General features: G+C 37.1%; 1 long non-coding RNA gene across 1 annotated transcript; it reads right to left on the bottom strand.

The window, feature by feature from the left end:
- Nucleotides 1-2,286: 2,286 nt before the first annotated feature.
- Nucleotides 2,287-4,339, bottom strand: LOC114648007 (uncharacterized). Its single transcript, XR_003715643.2, has 3 exons — nt 4,043-4,339; nt 3,538-3,644; nt 2,287-2,837 (listed from the first exon to the last, which is right to left on the bottom strand). It is a non-coding gene; the product is annotated as an uncharacterized LOC114648007 (long non-coding RNA).
- Nucleotides 4,340-6,000: the final 1,661 nt, after the last annotated feature.

Here is a 6,000-nt window from a genome sequence, read left to right as displayed (position 1 = left end):
AATATGGTGGTGGTAGTGTGATGGTCTGTGGTTGTTTTGCTGCTTCAGGACCTGGAAGGCTTGCTGTGATAGATGGAACCATGAATTCTACTGTCTACCAAAAAATCCTGAAGGAGAATGTCCGGCCATCTGTTCGTCAACTCAAGCTGAAGCGATCTTGGGTGCTGCAACAGGACAATGACCCAAAACACACCAGCAAATCCACCTCTGAATGGCTGAAGAAAAACAAAATGAAGACTTTGGAGTGGCCTAGTCAAAGTCCTGACCTGAATCCAATTGAGATGCTATGGCATGACCTTAAAAAGGCGGTTCATGCTAGAAAACCCTCAAATAAAGCTGAATTACAACAATTTTGCAAAGATGAGTGGGCCAAAATTCCTCCAGAGCGCTGTAAAAGACTCATTGCAAGTTATCACAAACGCTTGATTGCAGTTATTGCTGCTAAGGGTGGCCCAACCAGTTATTAGGTTCAGGGGGCAATTACTTTTTCACACAGGGCCATGTAGGTTTGGATTTTTTTTTCTCCCTAAATAATAAAAACCACCATTTACAAACTGCATTTTGTGTTTACTTGTGTTATATTTGACTAATGGTTAAATGTGTTTGATGATCAGAAACATTTTGTGTGACAAACATGCAAAAGAATAAGAAATCAGGAGGGGGCAAATAGTTTTTCACACCACTGTAGATAGATAGATAGATAGATAGATAGATAGATAGATAGATAGATAGATAGATAGATAGATAGATAGATAGATACTTTATTAATCCCAAGGGGAAATTCACATACTCCAGCAGCAACATATTGATAAAAAACAATATTAAATTAAAGAGTGATAAAAATGCAGGTATAACAGACAATAACTTTGTATAATGTTAACGATACAGTACCTGTCAAAGCTACTCTGCCTAAAAATAAATGAATCACAGGTTGACCCAGACCACTGAGACATAATGTTTGCCAGCCACATCATGGTATCACAAATGACTTGTGCATTAATGGAATGTAACTGATTACATTTAACTAAAGTAGGTTCATTCTACTTGCAATATGAGTGTAGTCAGTTACTCAGTTTAAGTTAGAAGAACGGACACTGACACAAATTATTGTTTATGCTGGCAAAATCATGTTCTGTTTTATGTATGTGCAATCACACCATACTTAAACTGGATGAAATGGATGAAGTACCTGAGGATTGGAAAGTTGCAATTGTGACTCCAAACTTCAAGAAGGGAGAAGAAAATGGATCCTAGTAATTACAGGCCAGTAAGACTAATTTCATGTAAAATTATGGAAACTATAAAAAGAAATTAATTAGAAAATTACTTAAATTAAAATAATATTCCATATAGCAACCAGCATGAGTTTATGAGAGGAAGGTCCTGCCAAACCAATCTTTTAGATTTTTTTGAAGAAGCAACTAGAAAAGTTGATAAAAACAAAAAAATTGATATAATTTATCTTGACTTTAAAAACGCCTTTGATACAGTCTTACACCAAAGATTAAATCTGAAACTAGAAGCTGTAAGCATCAGAGGTAATCTATAAAACTGTACCTCTAGATGGTTAACCACTGGGAGACAGGGAGTACAGATAAGAGGAAAATGCTCCAGATGGGGGAAGGTCATCAGTGGAGTCTCTCGGGGTTCTATTCTTGGACCATTACTTTTTCTGATTTTTATTAACTCTTTGAGGGCTGAATATTTTCTCCAAAAACAGTTTCTGAAAAGCAATGGTTTTAATCCACATAAAACATCTGTTGCTGCATGCTGTGGCTGCCAGTCTGCCAAGAATATGCATCAGGTTTGCTGCCAGGCTGTTTTTGCATGGCTGAGTCAAAGTCACAGTGCATTGCAATCTAGTTTCTACCTCTTATCATTGTTAAGTGGCAGTCCTTCCTAGCAAACATTGTCAATACAACGATTAGCTGAGGACCAATCAGCTGAAGCTGGAACCTGACATTCGTTTGCAATCACTTGTATCAAAATCTGAGTCCGACGAGTCCAGTTCAGAGATAACAGGCAAAATGTCTTCCATGGAGTGTTTTGCTTTACGCATTCACTTTGATCTCTCTCCAAATGTCAGTGCCATTTTTGCCGTTGTTTGCGCCATGCTACTCACATGAGCACAGGAAATCTCGGTCAAACCAATTCATCTAATTTTCCTTCTACCAACGAGCGTCCAACTAAAACATAACGGTTGGTTTTGTCAAAGCTTACAGTCAATTACCATCGTCAACTCCTCCTTTTGACAAAAGTCGACATCAGCCCTGAAAGAGTTAATGACATTGATTCTGGTATAGCTAGTAAACCTCTCAAATTCACAGATGACACTAATATTGGAGGGATGGAAGACACTGAGGAAGCAGCAAAAAGAATCAAAATGACATGTACAACCTTCAGAACTGGGCGAACACCTGGAAAATGCAGTTTAATGTAGAAAAGTGAAAAGTGCTACATGTGGGCAAAAGAAATATCAATTATAAATGCAAAATGGGAGACAATTTGTCATACAGGAGGCAACCTCTGAAAAGGATTTAGGGGCTTATTTCTGGACCCACAATGAACACACCACAATCTGCTAAAAGACCACAGTCTTCTACAAATACACCTCAAGCTACTACATTCCAAACAACTAAATGGAATGAGATGCTGAGGTCACCATGTGAAAGGTTGTAGGTCAGAGTTCTTACTACGCTTATAGATATAATAGAAACTTTGAACACTGTGGTCTGTTCATTGTGGGCCCAGACATTCATGCCTTTGGGGTTAGTGGTGGTTGTCTACAATGTTCATATTCTTCATTTTCAGAGTCTAAACTCCAGAGTGTTCTTGACCTGGAAATATGTGGAAATAAGAAAAAATATCCCATATAATCTCAAACCATAAACAAAAAACAAAAAATAACACAACCCATATAGATTTTTAAACAGCAAAATTCAAACGTTTTTCTAGCATTTCCATGGTGGTTTACTAGTTTCTGATTTTTGTACAGTTTAACATTTCAATTCAATATACTATATGTCACTTGACTTGCATGCCGTTCTTCGCCTGTTTCACAGAAAGGGTAACGGAACCAATAATGCAAATCAGACATCTGACACATAAGGCATCTAATGTACTGGGTAATATATTCATAATTTTTATGCAAGTTTAATCACACATAGTAAAAGGATGGGATAGAATAAACTCTTCTGTCGTTTTTTTTTCTTTTCTTCTTTTTTAGCACTGATGATTGTTTAGTAAACATGGGCATGCACAGCCTGATTTGCCAAATGTAGCATTACTTTAGAGAAAACTGAATTGGCTATTTTGCATCATGTGAATTCAACAACCAGATGTGTTATAACCTTTACAAAGCTTTTTTTGTTATGTTGGCCTAATACAGATTATAAATACTTAGGTGTCTATAAGAAAGCTGCAGGTATTAATACTGTCAAAAACGAATACATAGGATCATACACATTATTCAATTATCAGGAAAAAATGTCTAATCAGTACATAAACTGCAAATGCTTAAATAATTATAGAACTTACTTTCTTTCCCAATGTCCTTTTTCAGCTTCTGAACCAGTCTATAAATCTGATGACATCTCTGCTTTTATTAGTGTAGCCCTCCCATCAAAAAAAGACTGGCAAGTTACCTATGACATAGGATGAAATTTCACTGGTGGGATCCACATTAAACAACTCCCAATAAATTTTAATAACCAATGGGTCCAATGAAACAATTATTATTTATAATTGTTACACTATTTCAAAGTAATGATTTGTAAGCACTTCACACAATCATGGAAAAAAAACAACAACAAACAAACAAACAAACAAAAAAAAAACCATAAAACACATTTATTTAAACACACCGCTTATGGGATATTATCACAGTTCATCTTAACTGAATTTGTCTGAGTTACAGCACAACAAAAGTTCACACCTAGAAATCAACAATAAATATATAGGTGTATATATATATATCTATAAAAAAATCGTTGGCGCGCTTAGTTGGAGCTCATACGCAGTACATAACTTCACGTGAACTCACGGTGTCCTTCCAGAACTTTTCCCCGCACTTCTCATTTTCCTCCATGGTTAAACACAGGAATCTCACAGCTCCGTCTGGGATGACACCAGCAGCTTCATCTTAATGCGGGATTTATTTGCGTTCCCTGATTAGTTGTTGCCTCCTGTGATATTTCTGATACTGCTTATTTTCATTTTCTCCTTCTGGGATAAATCATGTCAGACGTATTTCGTGCCAGCTGTGCCTCTGTGGCGGTCCTCCAAAAAGTCCTTATCACCGAGCTCTGTATCGCTAAAAAAAAAAAAACGACTGCGCGGCTGCGTTTTTCTCTTTGACAGGTGAGGCGTCCACCTGCTTGGCGCGCGAGTGCCCTTCCCGCTCTCCTGTGGCGGCGAAAGCCACGCATGCACTTAGCGTCAAGTAAACACTTCTGAGTTCACCACTTTACCCAACTAGGAGGGTGCTACACTAGTTTTTTCTGGCCTGTGCATAATTCGCTATGAAACAAACAGTTTTCATTGAGTAAATGGTGATGACGATCAAAAGGGTAAAATATGAAAGCTATAGCAACTTTTCATTTAATTTACCTGGCTCTCCCAAAACACGAATATTATACTTCTTTCAGTTTGTTTGATGGGCTAGTATTTTCTCTGACAGCGTTATCAACATTCCCAAATGGCCAGAAGCCTGTATCTTTCTGTGTTCCATGGAGCCACTTGGTAGGAATGATGGCACCTGTTCCTGCCTCTGTAAACTCCACCACTTTAAACATGAGCACTGCAGTGCTTAGCAGCAAAACAAAAGGAGTAAGGAAGTGTGAGAGTGAGAACTACTGTATGTACACACTCCTTCAACAGTTGTAGAGCTGAGGTAGTGCAACAAAAGAGTTTTGTAATGGTAAAAGAATCAACTTCCTAGATACTATATATCAGTTACTGACAGAGCACGCAGGTGGGCAGAAAGTGATGAAACACTGTTAATCCCCAAACATGAAGATGCAAGAGGATAGTTAAAAAAAGGCTCATGTCTGTCAAAATACTGACACACAAAATGTATTTTTCCAGAAGGAGACTGCAAAATGTTCTTAACAAGTGCAACTCTGCTATTATGATATTAACAGTTGTCTCGATTAAAACAGGAAATGAAAGGGTCCTTACCTTTGTAATATTTATTTGTGAACCATTCATGTATATTGGTTGTAAAGGTCCTGACAAATGTTTATTATATCCACTTTTCTCTTTATGCGTAGTGTGATACATTGTCTCTCTTTAAATACCTCACAATTTGCAGAACAGAATTTTGTGAGCTTTTCACCATTTTCATAAGTTTACTCAAGAAATTCTCAAAAGCTGTCCAGAATTTTTTTGCATTTGGAGCTAAATGAATTAAGCAGTGCACATTATTATACACCATATATATGAACAAAATTCTCAACAAAATATTTTGCCAACATTTGAGCATAATCACAATAATCTGCACAAAGACTAAGACTCACTAAGACAGATAAAGCTAGAAAGTTTAGACACCTGCCATTTGATAGCTTTTTAAATAGTACAACAGGGCCAGTATACATCAAAAACTGATGAAATTCAGTAGCTTTCTCCTGTGAAACATCTAACAGGGATCTTCATTTTCTGGAGAGGATTCTTGGAATGTACTGCCTCACAGATTTCATCTAGTCTGAAATTCTAGAATAAAATTAAAGAATACCACTAGACACCCTGCAAAAATATTAATTTCCCAACAACTCCCAAATATATTAAATGCATATAGTTGAGAACAAATGTGGTTACTAACCCTATACCATGATCATTTAGTGGGGAAACACCAAATATGATGCTCTTTGTCTGACATTTTTGCAAAATGACAATCAGTTCTCAGATGTGCTGACATTTCAGGGTATGTGATCCTACCATTGACATACAACCCTTTTTGAACACAACGCTCACAAGAAGCGATTCGGAAAGGCACTCTGCCAT

The sequence above is a fragment of the Erpetoichthys calabaricus genome, chromosome 1 (assembly GCF_900747795.2).
Source record: "Erpetoichthys calabaricus chromosome 1, fErpCal1.3, whole genome shotgun sequence".
NCBI lineage: Eukaryota > Metazoa > Chordata > Cladistia > Polypteriformes > Polypteridae > Erpetoichthys > Erpetoichthys calabaricus.
The sequence above is the reverse complement of the archived record's forward strand: the minus strand, read 5'-3'. Positions and strand labels throughout refer to the sequence as shown.